General features: G+C 38.4%; 1 pseudogene; it reads right to left on the minus strand.

Annotated features, from left to right (window-relative positions):
* LOC147445782 (shikimate O-hydroxycinnamoyltransferase-like) overlaps nt 1-26,496 on the minus strand; it is a 240,283-nt pseudogene that overhangs the window by 88,393 nt on the left and 125,394 nt on the right.

Consider the following 26,496-nt stretch of genomic DNA (forward strand, 5'->3'; position numbering starts at 1 on the left):
TGTGCAAGATTGGGGCAAGGGAAAAATCTATGTGTATGGCAAGAAAGGTGAAAAGAGGGTGTTTGATATGACTACCAAGCAGTCTATGGCACTAGAGGATGTGAATGATGAATCCGAGGTTACAAGTGAAGATAGTTGTGAAGATTTAGAAAGTAGTTTTGCTTCCAGTTCCAGTGGCGAGGGTGAAACTTCATTCTTGTTGTTTGACAAGAAGAAGGGAGAAGTGGTTGAACTATTGCAAGTGTCAAGAAATATAAACTGTTCAAGCCGTTTAGAGAAATTTGAAGAGTTGATGCAGCCTAAACAAGAATTGCCAGTGAAGAAGAGTTGATTCAAAATATGTTGAGTATTATTTTGATGCAAGGAGAAAGAAGGGAGTACTATTTTGACACAAGGAGAAAGAAGGGAGTACTTAGCAATGCTGGACAAATTCCCAAATCTTTTCATCACTTGATATGAAGAAATAAGGGGTTTTTTTGGGGATCCTGTGAAGATCAAACGAGGTGAAGGAGAATGCTTGGAAGGAAACAAGGGCTAAAACTTGATGCAGAAAGTGACAAAGAAGTAGTGTACATGGCTCTTGAAGGTGGTTAGCACAATTGCTTACGGTTGGGAATTAGACTCTTACAGATCAAAGGAGAAGCCTTGTTGGTCCTGAAGCAGGTATTGGGAGTATGGAAGAATAAGAATTGTAAACTGAAGAATTTATGCTTCAAGGTGAGATTCTAGCTTAAAGGAGATGGATTTTTTGTTGACAGGTGTCCTATCTGAAAGTTTACCATCTTTCAAAAAGTATGCATTTATAAGGAAAGCCAAGAATTACAAAATGATTGATGACGTGTTGTACATGAAAATAAGTGATTTGGTTTTTCCTCTTGTGCCTTGGAAATACAAAATCTACAAGGTCTTGAAAGAAAATCACGAGGGATCCTGTGGAGGCCATTTTGCCATGAAGATCATGTTGCATAAAATTTTGCAAGAAGGCTATGTATGGCCAAGCATTCAACGGGATGTTAGCAATTGGTTACATTTGTGTTTGCCTTGCTAGAAGATGGGAAATAGAATCTTGAAACCCAAATTGTAACAAAGAGTTCTAGCTTTCGATGTGTTTGAAAAATGGGGTCTTGATGCTGTTGGACCCTTACCTATGACTAGCAAAAGAAATGCTTACATCTTGACAAGAGTAGATTATTTATCATGATGGGCAAAAGCCAAAGCTATCAAACAGATTACCAGTAAAGAAATGGGGAAATTTGTTTCTGAACATATATGCTCCAAGTTTGGTGTGCCCCTAGAGCTACTTTCTGATAGAGGACTAGGATTCGGAGGGGAGCACATTATACTACATAGGTACAGTTCTCCTTATTATCCAAACGCAATGGTCTCAATGAAAGGTTAATGGAGAGTTGGTGAATATCTTTACAAAAATGACCCAGACACATGGGAAGACTTGGGATTTGGAGTTGCCTTGATGAAAATTGTGACAGATGAGATGATATCAATGAAGGAAGAGAGTGTGGAAACATCTGAGAAGGTAGATGAGGTTCTTGGGAATGAGCTACAATAGTTTTTCACCATAGGAACCTCTACTTAGTCATGCCAAAAAGCTTGCCCACTAGCCTCATGTATATATGTGTACATAGCCCTGAAACTTTTGAAAGTGGTTCTGTAAAAATTCATGTACAAAGGCAAGCCTCGGTGCTGATGTTTTGAGTAGTTTGAGTCTCCAAAACATAATTTTTTATAAGTGTTTTCAACCGTGTTTTAATAATCCTAAATGTAGCCGAGATGATGGGCTTGGAGCCTGTGTTATGGTGTGTAATTCGGTGATGGGAGCCGCAAGTTATGCTTTGAGAAAGTTGCTCGAGAAGTGCTACTACTTTGGGGAAAATCTGGAAATTTGGGCATGAGAGAATTGGGAATCTTGAGGAGGAAGTTCCATGTGGTGGGGGGATTATCGCACATGGGAAGGGAAAAGTGGAGAATAGGGGGTATCTAGCCTAAAGGGGGAGCCTATTATGGGTGTATCAAGTGAAAGGAGCTCACAAGGCTTGGCTATGGAGGGGCTTGTGGGCTCATGGGGAAGAGGGGGTGCATTTTGGGAGCTCACACTGAGGTGGACAGGTGCCTGGAAAATGTTTTTGGTCCTTGGCTACTTGCACCCACCCCATTCCTTGGTCAAAGGGTCATCGACAACTCAATTTTTGCCCAAAAAATGCCTAATGAGCCAATTAAAATATTCCTTGATGGAGAGCCTTGTCGGCTAAGAATAAAGAGAGAATTCTTGGAAATAAATGATAAAAAAGCCCTTATTTTAATTGCAGCAACACCTGCACAGCTTTCAAACAGATCATTTTTTAGTAAGAGAAAGGACACTTTTCATCTGTCTTTTGCCTATGGATACTCTATGGACATATTTACAATACAAGATTTGTCATGATGTCCTCTATTTCTCTTGATTTTGAGTGTGTTCTAGGCTTGGAGGGTTTCTCATAAATCTCTACAAGTGTTTACAACAGGTGTTTTGGACGGTGCAATAGTTCTTCCTTCTGATGGTGTGACTTGTGCAAGGCTATAGAGGCATTCATTTTCCTTCTTGTTTGTATTCTAATAATGATTTACCACCTGCTCGTGCAACTCAGTCGGTAATAGGGCTAGATCTATAAGAATGGAGCTTTCATTGCACACACATTCCTTGTTAGAACAAATGATCGTTTTTGTTTTTTGTAACAAACGTGGACAAAAAAGAACCAAACATACACACTATTTTGTTGGGTTACACTTCGCTTTAAAATAAAATGAATACATGTACATCAAAAGAAGTGTGGTAGTTGATGAGAGATAGAATGATAGATTGTGGAGATGCAAGAATTTCTCTTGTTCTTTTAGTCCCAAACATAAACACCATACGTTGCTGAAAATGTATCTTTCTACTGAGTGCAATATTTATCCTCGTAGGTGGTGTGAAGTAAAAAGGAGAAATTTATGGGCCATTATTTATACTCTATACATAAGCTAATTCCTAAAATAGAACAAAGATATAGACATCCAAACTATGATCGTACCTAATGAGAGGCAAAATAAAGGGATTTACTGAAGTGTTTATTTTGGCTAACCTAAGAGAACCTAAAATTCTATAAATTACATGTTGAAATTAAAACTTAGTACTAACAATTATGTGTACCTTTTGCCTTGCAATGGGAATGAAAGGATCATACAGATTCTCGTGATTCATGCAAACTACTTGACTATTCTAAAGGTTGATCCTACACAAAAACATACACAAGTTGTTACTCAATGGGGGAACCAATTTGAGGCGGGAAATAAAAGAAGAGTGGCCACTAATCACCCTTCTAGGCTCCCGTGCTATTCAATTGGGTTGGGGTTGAAAAAAGAACAAACACACACACACAAACCTGCAACCTAAACCTACACAAATCTGGGGCACCACCTAGTTCTGGATACAAACTAGGATGCGTAGAGAGAGAGAGAGAGAGAGAGAGAGAGAGAGCTCAGGGTTCTTTGAAATGTATTGACAATGATGAAGCAAACACAGATATACATGTAAGAAAGAGAGAGAGAAGGAAGAAGAGTCTTCTTCTTGCACTAATATCTTCTTACAAATCAGTCATGAACAATCAAAGTGAGATCAGCGTTTGTTCAACATATCTTGAGTAAAGTACACCACAACACATCACAAAGAAATCCACCTCAATCACTGCCTTAAGGACAACGGAGTCCTCTCCACCCTGTTGTCCTCTAAGAGCATGTGGGATTTATGGACAAATCAATAACAACACCAGAAGGCAAGTTATCAAGAACTTAAATAAAACACCAAGACACTTACACATCATTTTTTCCCATGACTTCATGCTATAAAAGAGACAAAGTAGCCATTCTTAATCCAATTCCACCTCCTTGATTCAGTAAAATGTTTGGCTTACACTTGTAGGAGAAATATGGGATTTCTAATCTCAATTAGATGACCACTCTCTCTTAAAATGGCATGGAACTCCCTTGCTAATCACGCATAATACAACAGATGCATGCGCACAAGCCAATGAGATTTCACTCAGAGCTCCTTCTCAAGAGATTGATCTTGGCTTCTAAAGCTATAGCATGGTGCTCTTGCTTGTGGATTTTTTCCTTTTGTGCTAGCTACACCTTCATTTTATAATATTTTTGAGGGCTAGGGTTACTCCTCTAACCATGGATGGGTTACATTTTTATCATTTTTTCTATTCTTTTCTTGGAATTATCAAGAAGTTGGTGGGGATAGATGAATAAAAGAGATAGGAGAGAAATGGAGGTGATAGGAATTTTCATAGTGGGTTAGTGTTAGTAGATTTTAGTAGAGACTATTTTTATTAATTTACAAATGGATCTGGATATTTACAATGGGAGTATCCATGTAGGATACAAATTTGTATCTATGTAGGATACAAATAAGAAATAAAATTTCTTAAGAGGTAGGAAAAGATGGATTTCTTACAATGTTGATGCTCCAAGTGTCTTGAGTAGGGCCAATCTTGACACTTGTTCACGGTCCACTAGCTTTGACGACACATTTTTAATCCATTCTTGGCCTTCCTTGGGAGCCAAGGTAATTGACGATGAGTAACCAATCACCATGATGCTGCTCTTTAATAGAAGAAGCTAAATTTTTGTGGTTTTTTAATAGATATGGGTAATTTGGAGGAGAAAAATGAGACCAGGTGGTCAATTTTGGAATGGAAGTGTGTGTAGGAGGCATGAGTTCACCATGGTTTCTCTTATTCTTCAAGGTTGAGGAGAAGGTGAGTAGGGTGGAGAGAGGAGAGGTGAGAGAGATGGGGATGATGAGTGGAGAAGTTTGTGTGAGAGAGGAAAATGATAAGTGGAAGAGGGAGTGTGGTTGCATGGCATGGGCAAAAGGGCTCCACCAATAAAATCATACCTCACAACCCATAGCTCAAAAAACTATGAAAACATTTGAGGCAAAAGTTTAGCTCATGAGCTACAATTCTTGTATTTATCACCTTTTCAAATTTAGAGATCAAGTGGTCTTTAAAAAGTTTGCAAAACCAACTGTCTTTTTCCACTCCACAAAGTCCTTGTGGGGTCCCTCTTTGGATGATTCTTTTGAATGCCTCCAAGAGTGAGCCCTTCATAATGCACATGTGAGATTGAGGAAACTATCGTACTTGATCCTCCGCCCAACCTCCCTTTATAGGCCTTGCCCCTAGGATCTCCTCCTCGTTGGCAGTTTGATAGAAGACGAGGAATGCATTGCAGATGTGTCTGATGAGGGTTGTTGTAGATACCATGCAAGACTTGGAGTCTTTAGAGGATTTCAATTTGTGTGTTGGGAATGAGGTTGTGAAAATATGCTCCAAGAACTGTACAAAGTTATTGATGTGCGAGTGGATACTAAGTATAAGTCTGTGGCAAAGAAAGTGAAGCCAGTGGAATTACCTCTACCAAAAGACTGCACAAATAACATGGAACAAGATGCTTTGCAACCTAGTATTTGTGACCCAAGCAAGATTGGACACAAGTTTATGCACGATTCCTTGAAGGAGCTAAAGGTTGGTTGCAAGGATAGTTTGAAATCAGCGGAAAAGATATGCTTTGAAGACATGCTTGCCAAACATGGAAAGGATTTTACATTTCAACCGCATGAGATAGGGTGTGTTGATCCTTCCATTGTTTCTACTACGGTAATCTTCACTATATCTCATGTACCTTGGAACTTGCAACCTATTCTAGTTCCAAAGAGTCATTTGCCAAAACTCATTGAGTTGCTTAATAAAAAGTTCAAGATGGGTATTTTGTAGCCTTCGTGTGCTCCATATTGAAACAAATTGTTCACAATTCATAGAAAATTGGGTCTTTGCGGTTTATCTAGTATTTACAACTTGTCAACAAGGTTACAAATAGAATTTTGGGTATAGAATCAATTGTAGATGAGTTTGCTGAGGCATTTGTAAGAAGGGAGATATATTCTATGGGGGATCTGTACTCAGCGTTATCATCATTTCCAACTAGTAATGAAAAAGCAAGGACTTGACTACCATGAGGACACCTTTGGGTCTAGTAAGGATGTGCACCTTAGCTCAAAGAGAAAATAATTCAGTTGTACATATGATGAATGGTATGGACAAAGTCCTATATGACTTCATACTTCACACTACGATGCCCTTTCTTGATGATGTGCCAAACTAATGATGAAATGTAAGTGATATATATGTGTCAAGGTTGAAAGAGATGGACCTTACCTTGTCTGGCCAAAAATTAGTGTTTGGAGTGAATGAAGTTCTTATTGTAGGACATATGTGTAGTCTATATGGTAGAAGGCCTTGCCCTGCAAAAACTAATGTAATTCAAAGAATGAAAGAGAAATGTATAAATGTGACGGAGCTTTGAAGATTTTTCTGTGCATATGTTTTTTATGTTATTTGGATTCGCATGTAGCAAAAACCTTTGTATCGTTTTTTGAGAAAGAACAAGAAGTTCCAAATAGAAGAAATGCATACCCATGCCATGAGAAAACTAAAGAAGTTGTTTCACTGTGAGGAAAGTAAACTATGAATGTGAAAGAAATGTGATTGTGACAGTGGATACTAGCCCCACAGGAATTGGATGGGAGATTGGTCAAGATGATGAAGATGGTAAGTGATATGTAGTGAGATTTGGAGCAAAGGTCCTAAGTGCTTGTCAACGCAATTATCTACATGTGAAAAGGGAACTATGGGGAGCAATTATAGCCTAGAAATGTGATAAATATTATTTGATAGGTAAAAATGTAATACTGGAGACGGATTGTCTGCCCCTTCTTGGAATGACCACAAACTGCGTAACTCCTGACATTGCTATGTTGAGATGGATTGCTTACATAAAATTATTGAACCTTGAATTTAACCGTATAGCAGGGAAAGATAATTTAGTTGCGGATATGCTTTTTAGAGAAAGATCTGAAAATGAAGAAGAAATGGTCATCGAGGGTGATCGTGTAGGCACAAGGTACTCTCGTAGCTCTCATGCAAAGGGTGATCATGATTTCCTCTCAAATCCACTTGAGTCATTTACAGAGGAGCTATATCAAGGAGATTGAGCACTTTGACAAGGCAAGAATGGTGGACTGATCAAGAGCTCAAAAAATACACAGAAAAGCCTATGGATACTTGTGGAAGCATCCAAAACAAAGAAATGGGATGCCACTAAGGGTTGAATGATGAGGAAATTAAAAGGGACCTTATCCAAAAGTTTCATGAGAGTCTCCATGCTGGACACAGAGGTGTGTGGGCCACCTTTACTAAAATCAAAGAGAGGTATTGGCGGATCAAAGGCATGTATAATGATGCATCTCATTTTGTGTATTCTTGTGAAATCTGTCAAATGTATTTAAATGTATGTCATCGTGATGCTAGCACACTATATAACCACTGGATATGCACTATAAGTGGGTAGTAGATTTGGTTACAATACCATTGGATTTATGAAAATGAGCCCTTGCATGAGAATATTTAATTAACCAAGTCAAAGGTCATGCCTTCAGAACAAAAAGCACAGAAGGGATATGTAAATTCCTCGTAGACAATGTGATTAGCCATTATGGTTGTGTTGGGAAAGTAATAGTTCACAGGGGTGAGCTGGATGTTGACATAGCCAAGGAGTTTTTCTCTACATTGGGCATTAAACTCGCTCTCACTACTACATACAATCCTGAAGGGAATGGTAAACCAAAACCGGCGCATCCTCCTATCATTAAATCTTTGGCTAAGGCTTGAAAGGAAAATTGGGAGAGTGGCTTAGGCTATTACCTCATGATTTATGGACTAATCGTACAACTCATAGCTCAATTACTGGTTATATGCCTTTTTGAGTTGATGTATGGTCAAAAATCTATAATGCCAATTGAGGATGTAATTCATACATGGAATGTATTGCCTTGGGAAGATGGAACGAATAAGGAATACCTTTTTTCTTTGTGCATACAAACATTTAGAAAGAAGGCCTTAGGATACTGAGATTGCAATAGCACAATTGGAAGATGTAAGGTTGAAGAATAACGACAAATTTGATAAAAGGCACATGCTCACACCTAGAGCTATTGAGGAAGGTGAGTGGGTGTTGGTGTATGACAACAGTCTTGATAAACAACATTCAACGATAAGAAAGATTTCAAAGATATGGTTTTGTCCTTATGTGGTTAAACATGGACATGGTAATGCAACTTATACCTTGCATGAGCTGGATGGGACCAAAATGAAGTTCCCATAGCAAGGAAAATAATCGAACTGTTCAAAAGAAGAGGCAATACGATCCCTTTATTTCACCAGAAAGTCAGAACCAAGGCTCTGATGAACATGTTATGGATGAAGATGAAGAAAGAGATGATGATGCAGCACTCGACTTCGTTGGAAGTGATGATGAAATCAATATGTATGCTGACTTAAATGAATACTGAACTTGCAAATGATATGTGTGGCACATGCCAAAGGATGTGCACGTTTAGAAGGGGTGGAAGTCATGCCATGGCACATGCATAATGTAAAACTAAAAAATCTACCTCAGCCTCAATGATTTTGCTATGTGGGACGAAATGCTATATGATGCACATAGTGTGATAAATGCAACAACAGATGCCACCCCGTTGCAATCGTGTACATACCTTGTCAGGAAGGTGAGGTCTAGCAATTAGTATTGCTGCATGTTTTATCGCATTAAAGCATGCCTACTTTGATTTATAAATGTAATAATGTCAAGTGTTTTGAAGTGGCATGCTCGTTTTGCCTAGATATTTCACTGCGGACGATCTCTCCCAAAAATAAAAGGTTTCATACACGGGCATAAGAGATCATCCAGAGTTCTTGCCAAGCGGTAAAATGAGCTTCAAGATGAAATGTAATGCCAATGAATTTTTCCACAATTCTAGGGATTTTCACCCAGCTTGTTTGGGTTTTTTACGGGCCAAAAAGGGCATTTTTGGGCTAAAAATGACAAGAACATGGTAAAAATGACCCAAAATTGGCTCAAAATGCCACTTCATGCATGGTGATATGACTATGAGAGCTGAAGGAACATTTTAGAACATCAATATCAGCACTTTGAGCTTCTCTGAGAAGGGATACAAAGCCTACACCTATGGGTCTGCTAGTGGAGTCGAGTGCTGTTCGAACCCTATATTCGAGGCTATGAGGCCACCAATTAGGATTTCCCCACTTCAAATACTTGCTTGGGATTGTCTAATGAAGATCTGAATTTTCCACAAAATGGATACGATAAGGAATTGAAGCGTTTGTTTAGGGTTTTATCAGGGCAAAAAAACATTGTAACTCTGCAAGTGGGAGTGAGGCTACACTAAATCATCACACACACAAGAGTTTTGAGTTGATCTTGGAATGTTTTTTTAAGTAAGTCTTTCATGGCTCGAGTTTTTTTCTTTTTGAGTGTGTTTTTAGCTTCAAATCTTCTAGGAGTTTCTTGATTTTGTTGCAAACTCTCACAGTTAGAGACCCGACGCTTTCCTAGCCGCACTGCGCACTTCTTGACAATGTAACATCATCATCACCGGCATATGAAGACACCAATCTAGCGTGTGTCAAAACCTCATCTACACCACACATAGATATCTATTGTTACCTCATATATTTAAAACAATGGCGTCTAATGTGACATGTGTGACCACAATGCAAACCTCGCATATATCAGCAACTATGAGACCATTGTCTCTTACAAGTCATTATCCATCAACTTTGAAACTCACACATTTTTGCTACCAAAAGAGAATGTCCAAGTGAGGGATCAACTTCACCACTACACAATCATAAAAAACATGATCAACACATCAAAATTGATGTGCATATATGAATAAAACAACTCCACAATATTCTATATGTATGCACACAATCTGGGATAAACAACTCAACCGAGCATAAAGTGCATAACCATGAACTCAATTAGTGAGCAGAAAATCTCAAAACACATCCCACAAGAAAACTTCCTGCAAAAATATGAAAATTACTTGTAAAGCCTATGATTGCGAGAGCCACGAGCATATGCAATCCTCACTTCTGTAAGAGTGGGTACAAGAACACTTAGCTATGTCCACGCTGACAAAATCTATCAAAGTGGGAGTCAAACTTGACCACTAAACCATCACAAAGTAAAGCTACAAATATGCATAAAACTGAGTAGAAATTTAAACTACAGATACACATAAAAATTCGGTAGTGTTTTCCCTAAAATCTCAGTAGAAACTCAAAACATCTTATCGATAAACAATTGGCAGCACAAACAATGCAAAAATGCATCAATGAAGTTGTTTCAGCAATGTGCAAAACAGAGACTTAGTCCCTTATCCACATATGCCATACACCAAGTGAAAAGTGATTAAATGCTCGCCAACCATGACAAAGAGAAGCGAGACAACACCTGTGGGTCATAATAAACAAAATGCATAAACCTCTCTGAGACCAATTTGTCTCAATCACAGATCCACATATGGCATACTAAACAAGTATTACATGAAGATGGTGATTGTATAAAACTCACAATAGGTTGGGATGATCTTGGACTCTTTTTTGGTGCATGCTTATAACACAAATTGATATACTAGCAAAGCAATTGTGAAAGAGAAATGGAGGCATGATAATGGGGTTGAAGGACTCTCTACTTCAAAGAGAACAACAAGAGTTGAAGGAGTAAAGGATCCAGGACCTTCTCATGAGGCTTCACTGTAGGTTCCTCCCCCTCCCTCAGGTACCAATATAGGAGGTATCTATAGAAAAATGAAAGATCGGGGGAAGAAAAAAGAGAAAGATTCTACTTATAGGTTAAAATCAAATATTAAAGTTGCTAAAAACTTGAAACATATATTGGAGGAATGGATTTTGAATAGTAAAGATGAGTCTACTTTGGGGGAGTTTCTTGCAATAGCTAAGCGTGATTTCCATCAGGATATTATAGATATCATGAAAAGAATGAGGTAGACTCTTGTTGAGCCTATCCCTCCATAATCATAGGTAAAGGAGAGCCATAGAAGGCACAAGAAATACATGTATAAGACATGGAATGTGATGATAATGTGGTAGGATGCTACCAATCTTTTAGAATAGATATGTGTGCTGGATTTTTGGATGACGATGATGAAGATAATGCTTCACATAAAGTCCACTACTATAAAAGTCATTGGGAAAGATCTACAATGAAAACTTTGGTCAAGGTGGGTGATGTTGAGGAGCTATATGCTGCATTGATAGATCATGGCCCCAAAACTAATATTATGTGTTTAAGAGTCTTTACAAGAAGGGAAAGTGGCCAATAGAAACTATCCATGGCTTGATGATTAGAGCTGCCAAAAACTTTAAAAGACATCTCTGTGGGGCATAGGTGACCATTGATGGAAGGCATACACTCCCAAAATGTATGAAATGATATTAAGTCTTTTGAAAAGGACAAATGATTCAATGTCAATGAAGGACTAAAAGTGTAGGTGGAGACCCAGTACAAAATTGTAGCAAAGAAACTAAGACTAGTGGCCTTGCCTTTACCATCAAATTCTAAGAAAATCTATAAGAAACCTCTTTGCAACCAGATCTTAGGGATTCAAAAAGAACCGGACACAATTCCATAATTGAATCTCCAAAAGAACCAAAGGTTCATTGTGGGGAGTTTTTAACACAAGAAGAGAAGAGATGTTTTACAAAACTTTTTATCAAGACATGGTAAGGATTTTTCTTTGTAGCCAACGAGATAAGATGTGTTGATCCTAGTATTGTTGCACTTATGGTGATCTTCAGTGTCCCTCATGTACCTTGGAAGTTACGATCAATTTTGGTCCCAAAAGCACATTAAAAAAACTTGCTCATAGCAAAGTGGCGACATAATTAAGTAGATTCTAAGAGAGAAAAATCCATGCTTGTCACTATAGACTTCATTGCCTCTTAAAGGCCCCATGACCTATCTTTAGGGGGACCTAAAACATAGTACAATAGTCAGCCTTTCCTCAGACTCTTTCCCACCATGGACACACTACCCTGATCCCTATAAGGTTTCTCCCCTCAAACAATGAATCACCTTGGACCAAGCTTTTGAGCTATCCCAAAAAAGACTCAATCATGATGCCAAGGATCAATCACATCTCATATACACGCAATATGTGTTCCTTAATCAATTCTTCAATTTTCTACTACACCTTTCCTTGCAGCGTGCCTTCTTCTTCATCTATTGCATCTAGATTTGAATTTTTTTAATAGTTCATACTTGATATTCTTTTCTTGTAGAGGCATTTTTCCTACAAAATATATTTTTCATGTGAATGTATCTTCTAGGCACTAATAGAGGATGACATCAAGGGGTGGAACATCACCATCTTATACATCATTATCCTAAGGTAGTAATCTACACTTGATATCAAATGGTCTATCACATGGGTTATGCCACACATGCTATGACTGAAAAAGAGACAGTGCACGTGCCATAAGAGTTGGTGCACAAAACAAAGCCCATGCTTAATCAAGGGAAGGGGTGATCCAACTCATCCCCATTGAGTCAGTGTGATGGCCATAGCTGTTGGCAAGTTGCAAGATGTAGCACCACCCAAATAGAAATCCTATTTCTAGAGGTCCAGACTTATATTTGAGTGTTACCCCTCGCCCATGGTAGATGACAAAATGCAACATAGTAATCAGGAGAGAATGAAGCTATGGCTAACTACTAATATGTGTGAAACTAACACATGTAGTTTTCATCCATCAAAATGATATATATTGTCATCATACTTTTCCATTATGAAGATAGGCTAAATTCTTGACCAAACCTTTCTAGATAAATGTATTCAAAGGACCATTGCCTTTTGAGAGAATCCTTTTCATTAATTTTCTAGAACTAGGTGATAAAAAGTGGAGCAAGGATGACCCTTCTGATACTTTCCTCCCTCAACATGTCTAATGTCCAATATAGTTGTTTCCATATTTGGCATATAGCAACACACATCCCGTCACCCATTGTGGATGAAAAATTCAAACATGATAATGATGAAAAAATGAATATGTGATCAATCACTAATAAAAGTACAAAATTTGGCCATCATCCACCCGAATGACATGCATTAAGTTCATTTCAAGAAAGTGAGTGCAAGCATGGAGATATTGTCTTTGTGAATCCAAGAAGAAAATTCAACTTCCTTTTCCAACCCTTCTTTGATAAGGGCATTATAAGGATAACGCTATTGGAATGTGTGCGGCTAGCTCGAAAGGTGCAAAACCTCTGGCTATGAGAGTCCATGATGAGTCACAAACACTGACTAGGATTATCGCATACTACTCACAATGAAGTCCCATCTCTTCTTTTAGGATGTTTGTATAAGTGGCCATCCCTCAAGAATAGTCCATATGATTCCTTTCTGATCCTTTTGAATTTTGATTGAGCCCAATCATCTTGCTTTTGTAAAGTACTGATGTAGCGACCTATGAGAAACCATTCATCCTGATAAAACTCCTATGAAAAGGACTCAATCAAAGATACAATGCATAGATTTCCACACTTTCCATTATAAATTGTGTAGAATTTTGTGCCCACATCTTCCTCCTTATCAATCATATCATCCTCATCTTCATACCTTGCCCTTGAAATCATATCTGCCCCACTGAATTATCTTTTCTTGCAATGTGATTATATTCTAGGTTCAAGGACTTTATATAATCAATCCACATAAGCATAGCAATATCAGGAGTAGAGATGCTTGCAATCATTTTTAGAAGTGGTAAGCGATCAATCTCCACAACTACAGATTCTCCAATGAAGTACTCTTTGTCATAGTTTAATGTTGTAAACCACTCCCCATAACTCTCTTTTACATGTGGATGTGCTCTTTGGCGAGAGATTAGAACCTTGGCCCCAATTCTCATCACATACATGTGTTTCTCTTCATCATCTTGTCCTATTTCCCATACAATCCCGTTGGACTAGTGTCCACTGTCACAATCACCAATCTTCCACATTCAAACTCAATCTTCCTCAAAGTTGGTGAAGACAACAACAATTGCTTCAACTTTCTCATAACTTTTACATGTACATCATTCCATTTAAACCTTTGGTTATTTCTTAGCAATTGATAAAGAGGATGTGCAAAATGTGCATAATGTGGAATCCATATGAGATACAAGATACAACCTTCTCACCTCAGTGATATTTACACATAATTTGTTCATCCTCTATATTGCATACACTTAAGTTGGACAAGATTGGTGACCATGAGGATTACAAAGATGTCCCACTATCAATATTTCCTCAACCCCAAATAGTGAGTTTTGCCCAGATAATGTAAGTTTCAATTCTTTTAGCCTTGTTAAAATTTTGTCACAATTATTGATGTGGTTTGCCACATATTTACGGCACCCCCTCGAATTTCGAGCCTCATCTTTTTCAGCTAATTTACATCCTTTGATTGGCACCTCATCAACAAAAGGAATTTTAATTTGAGGTATAAAGTCACGTAGGACTTTGTTCATACCATTCATCATGTACGCAATTGAGTTGGTTGCTCCCTGTGGTAAGGTGCACATCCTACGCAATTGAGTTGGTTGCTCCCTGCGATAAGGTGCACATCCTTACCAAACCCAAGGGTGTTCTCATGGTAGTCAAGTCCCTGCTTTCCATTACTAGTTGGAGCTGATCATAACCCGAGTAAAAATCCCGCATATAATATATTTCCCTTCTTGCAAATGCTTCTGCAAACTCATCTACAATCGGCCCTATACCCATATTCTTCATTGTGACTTTGTTGACATGCTACATGAATGAAGTGTAGAGCTCCATTTTTGTTTGGTACAGTGAACCACTTGATTGAGTAGGGGGCACATGAAGGTTCCAAAATCCTAATCTTTATCTTTTCATTGAGTAAACCTATAAGCTTTGGCAAGAGTTCTTTTGGCACTGGAATTGGTTGTAGATTCCAAGGCACATGACGTACACTGAATATTACCATTGGTTTGTGACTATAAATGGATCCACACACCCTATCTTATTTGGCTTAAAAACAAAATCTGAAGATATGTTTCCCATAGAGAGGGAAGGTTGTGCCACTCATGGTCCTAGCAGAAAGAAAGGGAAAGAGAAAGAGGGTGAAGATGAAAAATCCAAGAGAAAGAGAAGACCTCGTAGACGGTTTGAAGTGGCAGATTTTTTTTGAGAGAAGGTCAAACATCTTATAGTTTAAAGGAAGACATGATTGGGAGAAGAGTAGATTGTACTTTTGGACAGTTGATGAATACGGTGCCCGAACTCAAGAGGCAGTGAATCCAGAGAAAGAGCCGAAGCTTGGACAAGTCAGAGTGTTGGCTTTGGGAAAGTTACCCAACATTTGTCTAATGGTGAATGCTTGGCACAAAGGTGTGGGCATAGGAGAGGCCTACATTGATAGAGGTGCTCAAGTTTGTGTGATCAAAAGCTCTGGGTTTTGGACTAGAAAACCATGTCAAAGTGAAGTGTTTGGAAATGATTATGAATTTGGATGTTAAAGTCTTTAACGTGAAGGTTATCGTAAACTTTCATGCTATGGCAGTTGGCCTGGGAGCTTTCCCTCTCATTTTGGGACGACTTTGGTTGAGAGTTGTGCAAGATTGGGGCAAGGGCACAATCTATGTGTATGGCAAGAAAGGTGAAAAGATGGTGTTTGATATGACTACCAAGCAGTCTATGGCACTAGAGGATGTGAATGATGAATCCGAGGTTACGAGTGAAGATAGTTATGAAGATTTAGAAAGTAGTTTTTCTTCCAGTTCCAGTGACGAGGGTTAAATGTCATTCTTGTTGTTTGACAAGGAGAAGGGAGAAGTGGTTGAACTATAGCAAGTGTCAAGAAATATAAACTATTTAATCCATTTATAGAAATTTGAAGAGTTGATGTAGCCTAAACAAGAATTGCCAGTGAAGAAAGAGTTGATTCAAAATATGTTGATTATTATTTTGATGCAAGGGGAAAGAAGGGAGTACTGTTTTGGCACAAGGAGAAAGAAGGGAGTACTAAGCAATGCTGGACAAATTCCCAAATCTTTTCATCACTTCATATGAAGAAATTGTTGAGAGAGAAAAAGAGAGCACAGAAATAGAACCCCAAAGTGTGTAGAATACACACATGAGATGATGTATATATCGAGGGGACCTGGGTGCCATATTTAGAGATTCCATATATTGAGTAGCTTCACATATAAGCTCAACACCCCTGCTCAAATAAGGGTCCGTAACTGTGGATGAAAAAACCCTTGGGGGATCAAGGGAAAAATCCACAGCTCTATATACACCCACCGTTATATTATAAAAATCATTGAATATACAAATGTTCATGACGAGCTACATCACTCCTTTTACAATGAGTATTTTATGAGGAGCTACATCACTCCTTTTACAATGAGTTTTTTATGAGGAGTTACATTACTCCTATCCCATCAAATACAATAATGAATACAAAGGTTCAATAAAGAGGTGTGAAGGCTATGGATTAGCTCGTAATCAGAAGTGTCTCCATGAATCTGCTATGTAGCTTGTCATCACTATCGTATCACCAAACATATCTTCATGTTGTCATCAATATGACATCACCAAACATATCGTCATAAATCTTTTATTGTCACCAAGTTTGTCTTCATAAAATCAATTCTTTGATGAATCCTACATAGATCATAGACTCAAAAAAACATAGTCATGAAAATTATTAGCATTGTTAGTGAAGTAATTTACGTTCACAATGCCATAAGAGATGGTTCGCGACGCCACTCTTTTGACGACATATATACGCACGAAAACATATGGTACATAGAGTATGAACGTAAAAGTACAAGATGCGTGATTACGTGATGCAAATGATATGTGTATATACTACATAAAACAACATTTATCAACATACTGATCAATGAATATCATCAAAGTATTAACAAAACATCATCATTGTATTTATAAAAATGAATAAATCATCATGGTATCAACAAAAAGCATCATGATATCACCGAAAATAATCATTGTATCAACGAAAGAACATCATGGCATCACCGAGAATAACCATGGTATCAACGAAACAACATCATGGTATCACCAAGAATAAACATGGTATCAACGAAACATCATCATGGTATCATCGAGAATAACCATGGTATCCACGAAACAACATCATGGTATCAACAAAAATCACCATGGAATTAACGAAATATCATCATGGAATCACCGAGGATAACCATGGTATCAACGAAACATCATCATGGCATCACCGAGAATAACCATGGTATCAATTAAATATTATCATGGTATCAACAAAAATCACCATGACCAAAGTACTAACAAAACATCATCATGGTACCATCAAAACCACTATGGTATCAACGATAAATTATCAATAAACGACGAAACTATATCTCTAAAAGAATAATTATACGATAATCAATGAACGAGAATATCATATAACAAAAGATTATGTACCAAGAGTAGCTCGATAGAATTTGGACGATCATCAACTGCTCGATTGAATCGGAACGATATGTAAGTGGCTTCTGTAGCAAAGTTACGGCAGTAACAAATATATGATTGATGAAGAAAAAATATAATTGAGAAGTTTTCAATTATGAGAAAAATCAAAAGTAAAAAGTAAAATTCAAACATATTCATAGTCCGCGAACGATAACCCAAAATCGGTGCAGAATTTAGAGAAACTTTCTTCTGCAAAGTTATAGACCACATCAATTCCGATAGCTCAAGCGAATAGTTTCTCATCGATTCCGATGCCTGCAGCGGCTAGTTTCTTCTGCAAAGTTGTAGACCACATCAATTCCGGTCCCTCTCGTGGGTAGTTTCTACAAAATCATTTTCAATTAGCAAAAATATCAAAAACAAAAAGCGAAACATGCTTTTCAGACATGTACGCAGTCCGCGAACGATAACTCAAAATCGGTGCAGAATTTGAAAAAATTTTCTTCTGGTCCCTCTCGCGGGTAGTTTTTGCAAAATCATTTTCAATCAGGAGAAAACTCAAAAAAAAAAAGCGGAAGTTTCTTTTCAGGTATGTACGCAGTCCGCGAACGATAACTCAAAATCGGTGTAGAATTTGAAAAAACTTCCTTCTGCAAAGTTGCAGACCACATTGATTTCCGTCTCTCTTGAGGGTAGTTTCTGCAAAATCATTTTCAATTAGCAAAAAAATCAAAAACAAAAAGCGAAACATGCTTTTCAGGCATGTATGCAGTCCGCGAACGATAACTCAAAATCGGTGAAGAATTTGAAAAAACTTCCTTCTGCAAAGTTGTAGACCACATCGAATCCCATCTCCTCCACGGGTAGTTTTTGCAAAATCGTTTCCAATTAGCAGAAAAATCAAAAACAGAAAGCAGAAGTTGCTTTTCGGGTATGTACGCAGTCCGTGAACGATAACTCGGAATCGGTGTAGAATTTGAAAAGAAAAATTTTACTTTTTTCTTTTCAAACATATTCACAGTCCGCGAACGATAACCCAAAATCGGTGCAGAATTTAGAGAAACTTTCTTCTGCAAAGTTATAGACCACATCAATTCCAATGGCTCAAGCGAATAGTTTCTCATCGATTCCGATGCCTGCAGCGGCTAGTTTCTTCTGCAAAGTTGTAGACCACGTCGAATCGGGTCCCTCACGTGGGTAGTTTCTGCAAATCAGTTTCAATTAGCAGAAAAATCAAAACATAAGAAACTTGCTTTTCACGTATGTATGCACTCCGCGAACGATAACTCAAAATTGGTGCAGAATTTGAAAAACTTTCCTTCCGATCCCTCTCGTGGGTAGTTTTTGCAAAGTCATTTTCAATCAGGAGAAAACTCAAAAACAAAAAGCGGAAGTTTCTTTTCGGGTATGTACGCAGTCCGCGAACGATAACTCAAAATCGGTGTAGAATTTGAAAATACTTCCTTCTGCAAAGTTGTAGACCACATCGATTCCGGTCTGTTCGCAGGGTAGTTTATGCAAAATCGTTTTCAATTAGCAGAAAAATAAAAAACAAAAAGCGAAACATGCTTTTCAGGCATGTATGCAGTCCGCGAACGATAACTCAAAATCGGTGAGGAATGTGAAAAAACTTCCTTCTGCAAAGTTGTAGACCACATTGATTCCGATCTCTCGCTCCGGTAGTTTTTGTAAAATTGTTTTCAATTAGCAGAAAAATCAAAAACAAAAAGCGGAACATTCTTTTCAGGCATGTACGCAGTCTGCGAACGATAACTCAAAATCGGTGAAGAATTTGAAAAAATTTCCTTCTACAAAGTTGTAGACCACATCGATTCCGGTCTGTCTCTTGATGATAATTTCTGCAAAATCTTTTCCAATTAGCAGAGAAATCAAAAACAAAAACGTACTACTCTGATACCATGTTGAGAGAGAAAAAGAGAACACAGAAATAGAACCCCAAAGTGTGTAGAATACACACATGAGATGATGTATATATATAGAGGGGACCTGGGTGTCACATATAGAAAATCCATATATTGAGTAGCTTCACATATAATCTCAACAGAAATAAGGGGTTTTGTTGGGGATCCTGTGAAGATCAAACGAGTTGAAGGGGAAAATCCTATACGGCAAAAATTAAGAAGAATGGGTAAGGAGAAAATGAATGATTTAAATGAAGAAGGGGATAAGCTTCTGGATGCAGGGTTCATTGCGCCAATTGAGAATGATAAATGGGTGAGCCCCGTAGTGGTCACTCCAAAGAAAGACAGGCGTTGGAGAGTTTGTGTTGATGATAAGCCATTAAATGTAGTGACCAAGAAATATCCTTACCCTTTGCATTTCATTGATCGACTTTTAGATGCAGTGACTCTCTTTGAAAGATATAGTGTCTCTGATGGTTATTTAGGATATTTTCAGCTTATCCTTGCTCTTGAAGACAAAAAAAAGACTACTTTTATCACGCCATGGGGTTGTTTCTGCTTTTGTTGCCTTCCTTTTGGGTTGACAAATGTGCCCATTGCTTTTGAAAGAAAAGTAGATTGTGTCCTTACCCCGTTCCTTGGGAAGTTTATCAAAGGATTTATAGATGATTTTTGTGTATATAGTTCAAGGAAAGAGCATGTTCAAAAGCTTGAAATGAATTTTGCAAGGTATGATGAATATGGGGGTCGGTTAAACCACAAAAAATGTCATTTGGCATAGCCAAGGGTGAGGCTTCTAGGATTGAAGCAGATCCAGAGAAAGTGGAAACTTTGTTGTTGCTATCATCTCCAAAAGATACCAAACAGTTGGACACTTTCATACAGAAGGTTAAATATCTGTCTCTTTTCATACCTTTGACAGCACATTTACTAAATCCATTGCAAAAATAGTAAAGAATGACCCCTTGAAGTGGTCTCATGATTGTGACGATGTTTTTGACAGATTCAAAGAGGTTTTATGTACACTACCCATTATGCAAGTTCCAGACTGGGAAAAGGAGTTTTATGTTAACCCATCCGTGGGAAATGATGCCATTGGGGCCATGTTATTGCAAAAGGAGAAGGAATCTTACTATATGAAGCCTGTTCATTATGCTAGCAATGTAAATACTCCTCATGAAAGATATTTCTCAGAAATTGAATTGGTGATGATCAATATGGTTTATGCTTGGAGACGATTGAGACACTACTTGCTATAAAAGTCATTCACCTTTCTCATCAGTATTCATTGCTTCCCTAGTTTTTCAATAATTCAAATATATCAAAAACACTAATGAAATGGGTTATTAAACTTCAAGAGTTTCAGTTCACCTTTTTGGTAGAAGAGAATACTCGGGCTACCCTGGCAAATTTACTCACTTATAAAGACACTCCTATTTAGGTTAAAGAAGAGGTGGTGCGAAAGAAGAAAGCCGAGACTCTTGCCATTTTTGACGCTTCACTGTTATTCTTTGATGGTTTTTATCCAAGAAGTCATGATGCTCCTTCAGGAGGCATTGTCATTTATGATGCACAAGGAAAGCTTGGAAGGAAACAAGGGCTAAAACTTGATGCAAAAAGTGACAAAGAAGTAGAGTATATGGCTCTTGAAGGTGGTTAGCACAATTGCTTACGGTTGGGAATTAGACTCTTACAGATCAAAGGAGAAGCCTTGTTGGTCGTGAAGCAAGTATTGGGAGTATGGAAGAATAAGAATTGTAAACTGAATAATTTATGCTTCAAGGTGAAATCCTTGCTTAAAGGAGATGCATTTTTTGTTGATAGGTGTCCTATCTGAAAGTTTACCATCTTTCAAAAAGTATGCATTTATAAGGAAAGCCAAGAAATACAAAATGATTGATGATGTGTTGTACATGAAAGAAAGTGATTTGGTTTTGCCTCTTGTGCCTTGGAAATACAAAATCTACAAGCTCTTGAAAGAAAATCACGAGGGATCTTCTGGAGGCCATTTTGCCATGAAGATCATGTTGCATAAAATTTTGCAAGAAGGCTATGTATGGCCAAGCATTCAACGGGATGTTAAAAATTGGTTCCATTTGTGTTTGCCTTGCTAGAAGATGGGAAAGAGAATCTTGAAACCCAAATTGTAACAAAGAGTTCTAGCTTTCGATGTATTTGAAAAATGGGGTCTTGATGCTATTGGACCCTTACCTATGACTAGCATAAGAAATGCTTACATCTTGACAAGAGTAGATTATTTATCATGATGGGCAAAAGCCAAAGCTATCAAACAGATTACCAGTAAAGAAATGGGGAAATTTTTTTCTGAACATATATGCTCCAAGTTTGGTGTGCCCCTAGAGCTACTTTCTGATAGAGGACTAGGATTCGGAGGGGAGCTCATTATACTACATAGGTACAGTTCTCCTTATTATCCAAACGCAATGGTCTCAATGAAAGGTTAATGGAGAGTTGGTGAATATCTTTACAAAAATGACCCAGACACATGGGAAGACTTGGGATTTGGAGTTGCCTTGTGCATTATGGACCTACAAAACTGCTATCAAAACGAGCACATGATTTTCTCTTTACCACTTGGTTTATGGCAAGGAAGCTTTATTGTCAATTGAAGTGGAGATTCCTGCACTCAAATTGTTATCATTGGGAGATGAAGAGAAAAAAAATACTTGGTAGAAAGGTTTTTTTGTATCTACAATGTTTGTAATTAGACAAAGTTTTAGCTTTGAGCTACTATGAAGAAGTGTTAAAGAAGGCTCAGCTAAAATACTAACGAATGCATGAAGGATAAAGGAATTGAAAAGGGTGATCTAGTGTTGCAATATAGTAGTAAATTGGACAATACCTTCGAAATAAGTTTCAAATAAGATGGGAAGGTCCTTTTACTGTTGTCAAGAAGTTTGATAATGGCACATATCAGTTGGTAGATTTGAGTGGTACAAAACATAAATATCGTGTTAATGGTTATACATTGAATAAATATCTGGCACGCTTGATGAAAATTGTGACAGATGAGATGATATCAATGAAGGAAGAGAGTGTGGAAACATTTGAGAAGGTAGATGAGGTTATTGGGAATGAGCTACAATAGTTGTTCACCATAGGAACCTCTACTTAGTCATGCCAAAAAGCTTGCCCACTAGCCTCATGTATATATGTGTACATAGCCATGAAGTGGTCCTGTAAAAATTCATGTACAAAGGCAAGCCTGGGTGTAACATTTAATGGCCTAATAACTTATGTGTAGCGGAAATTAGCATGAACATAGTGGGCATTTCATTAGAATAGATTCCTAATGAGAATTACAAGAGTGCTTCGGTGGAGAAAGCAACAAAAAGTATAACACCTAGTTAGATAGCATCGACAATACTTTCAAAAGAGAGCGAAATTAAGCTATTGACAACAGTTGAGGACCGGATTTTCATGGAGCCGGTCCCCCCTCCAAAAGGATTTGTATTATGGTTTCTCCCATCAAGAGAGACATTGTACAATATATTTCTTTGTGTTCCTTCAAGACTAGCTACTCCAATGAAGATGGAAACTTCATGCACTAAGCAAAACACCTAACAAACACAACTTGAATTATCCCCGTTCTCAGACCCAAGACCTCACACACCTTCGAAGATGGTGAGAGCTAGCAAGGTATGAGAGTAGATTGAGAGGAAGAAGGAGTATCTTACGAGAAAGATGTACATCTCCTCACATAATCACTCATATGTAGCATAGCTTAGCTTAGTAATTAGCTTGGTAGAGGAGATGAGCATGCATTGAAGCTTGGATCTTGGTTGGATTTGCATCCACATGCCAAGAGAGTGTTGATGTAGGCTTCTATCTCACAAGCTTGGAGTAGGTGATGAGTCCTCCATTAAAGCTTGGGAAGAGATAGTCTTCTCTTTCTTCACACATGAGCTTGTGTGAGTGTGTGTGTGATAATTCCTTGCAAAAAGCATCCCCCTATCTCTCTTGGGCAAGCCCTCTTGCTAATTGCGCTTGCTGAAGTCTCATTGGCCCTCCCCAAGTCAAGCCAATTACAATTAAGCAGCATAAGTGATAGCCTTCTGACATGTGTCCCCCTTTCCCCTTTTGTGAGAGATTTGGGTAATTAAATAATTAAACTAAGCTCTCATTGGATCCCTTTGCCTCCGTGCCAATAGGAATCAGGCAAGCCATGGGGCTCCTGAATGCTCATTGGACCCCTTGGGAGACTGCCCAATAGTCTTTTAGGAGACTTAATTCTCATTGATTTCTTTTATTAAATGTTTTTAAATTAATTAAACTAGATTTACTCTAGCTTAATTCTCATTGTTCCACTTCAAGGTTCATCCAATAGAAATTGGGCACACCTTGTGGGCATCTGGCCTAGGGAGCTGACATGTGTCCCTCATTCTCTTTGTGTAAAGGGAGCCTGTGTGTGTGTGTGTGGCTTTCTCTCTCATCCCCTACCTTTAGGGCTCGCCCCCTCCCATGTAGGGATGTGCAAAGATTTTTAGGGCACACACAAAGCATCCAATTTTCCCTAGGGTTGACCTTTGGACACAACCTTTGAATTTTGGAACCTTAGCATTTTGGAAGTCTTAATGGGCTGAACCTTAGGGTCTTTTTAGCCCATTGTTGCATGTGGCTCTTTTGCAGATGGCCCCCCCTTTGGATCCCTATTTTCCCTCCTTTGGATCCCTACTGTGGCCGGTCTGCTAGCTTAACCAATATTCTAGCTTTTTCTCCCCTGGCCTTCCCCACATTAAATGATCACTTTAATATGAGAAAATCATTTAGGAGAATTAGATATTGATTATTATGACACTGGGTGCTGATGTTTTGAGTAGTTTAAATCCTAGATGTAGCCGAGATGATGGGCTTCGAGCCTGTGTTATGGTGTGTAATTTGGTGATGGGAGCCGCAAGTTATGCTTCGAGAAAGTTGCTCAAAAAGTGCTCCTACTTTGGGGAAAATCTAGAAATTTGGGCATGAGGGAATTGGGAAGCTTAAGGAGGAAGTTCCATGTGGTGGGGGGATTATCCCACATGGGAAGGGAAAAGTGGAGAATAGGGGGTATATAGCCTAAAGGGAGAGCCTATTATGGGTGTATCAAGTGAGAGTTCTGGATACAAACTAGGATGCGTAGAGAGAGAGACAGAGAGAGAGAGAGAGAGAGAGAGAGAGAGCTCAGGCTTCTTTGAAATGTATTGACAATGATGAAGCAAACACAAATATACACGTAAGAAAGAGAGAGAGAACGGAGAAGAGTGTTCTTCTTGCACTAATACCTTTGTACAAATTAGTCATGACCAATCAAAGTGAGATTAGCGTTTGTTCAACATATCTTGAGTAAAGTACACCACAACACATCACAAGGCAATCCACCTCAATCACCGTCTTAAGGACAACGGAGTCCTCTCCACCTTGTTGTCCTCTTAGAGCATGTGGGATATATGGACAAATCAATAACAACACCAGAAGACAAGTTATCAAGAACTTAAATAAAACACCAAGACACTTACACATCATTGTTTTCTATGACTTCATGCTATGAAAGAGACAAAGTAGCCATTCTTAGTCCAATTCCACCTCCTTGATTCAGTAAAATGTTTGGCTTACACTTGTAGGAGAAATATGGGCTTTCTAATCTCAATTAGATGATCACTCTCTCTTAAAATGGCATGGAACTCCCTTGCTAATCACCCCTAATACAACAGATACATGCGCACAAGCCAATGAGATTTCACTCAGAGCTCCTTCTCAAGAGATTGAGCTTGGCTTCTAAAGCTATAGCATGGTGCTCTTGCTTATGGATTTTTTCCTTTTGTGCTAGCTACACCTTCATTTTATAATATTTTTGCGGGCTAGGGTTACTCCTCTAACCATAGATGGGTTAGATTTTTATCATTTTTTCTATTCTTTTCTTGGAATTATCAAGAAGTTGGTGGGGATAGAGGAATAAAAGAGAGAGGAGAGAAATGGAGGTGATAGGACTTTTCATAGTGGGTTAGTGTTAGTAGATTTTAGTAGAGACTATTTTTATTAATTTACAAATGGATCTGGATATTTACAATGGGAGTATCCATGTAGGATACAAATAAGAAAGAAAAATTCTTAAGAGGTAGGTAAATATGGATTTCTTACAATGTTGATGCTCCAAGTGTCTTGAGTAGGGCCAATCTTGACGTTTGTTCACGGTCCACTAGCTTTGACGTCATGTTTTTAATCCATTCTTGGCCTTCCTTGGGAGCCAAGGTAATTGAAGATGAGTAACCAATCACCATGATGCTGCTCTTTAATAGAAGAAGCTAAATTTTTGTGGTTTTTTAATAGATATGGGTAATTTGGAGGAGAAAAAATGAGACTAGGTGGTCAATTTTGGAATGGAAGTGTGTGTAGGAGGCATGAGTTCACCATGGTTTCTCTTATTCTTCAAGGTTCAGGAGAAGGTGAGTAGGGTGCAGAGAGGAGAGGTGAGAGAGATGGGAATGATGAGTGGAGAACTTTGTGTGAAAGAGGGATTGTGGTTACATGGCATGGGCAGAAGGGCTCCACCAATTAAATCATACCTCACACAACCCATAGCTCAAAAAAATATGAAAACATTTGAGGCAAAAGTTCCGCTCATGAGCTACAAATCTTGTATTTATCACCTTTTCAAATTTAGAGATCAAGTGGTTTTTAAAAAGTTGGCAAAACCAACTGTCTTTTTCCACTCCACAAAGTCCTTGTGGGGTCCCTCTTTGGATGATTATTTTGAATGCCTCCAAGAGTGATCCCTTCATAATGCACGTGTGAGATTGAGGAAACTGTCGTACTTGATCCTCCACCTAACCAACATTTATAGGCCTTGCCCCTAGGATCTCATTCTCGTTGGCAGTTGGCCCCTAGCCACGCCCGGTCCGTGACCTCCCTTGGATTTTCCCTTGGCATTACATTACTCCCCCCTTGGAGAAGCGTTTTGGTCCTCAAAAACAAAAGTGGTGATATCTTCATAAGTGACACTAATGTTTTCCATGGTGGAATGCTTCATGGATCCAATGTGCGCTCCTTGCCGCACTGTCAAAGCAAGGGACTTGCCAATACACCGTGTGTGAGCCACAAACGGCTCCAAGCACACAACAAGCCTAAACTAGCA

This window comes from Adiantum capillus-veneris, chromosome 12 (assembly GCF_014529385.1).
Source record: "Adiantum capillus-veneris isolate H3 chromosome 12, ASM1452938v2, whole genome shotgun sequence".
Taxonomy (NCBI): Eukaryota; Viridiplantae; Streptophyta; class Polypodiopsida; order Polypodiales; family Pteridaceae; genus Adiantum; species Adiantum capillus-veneris.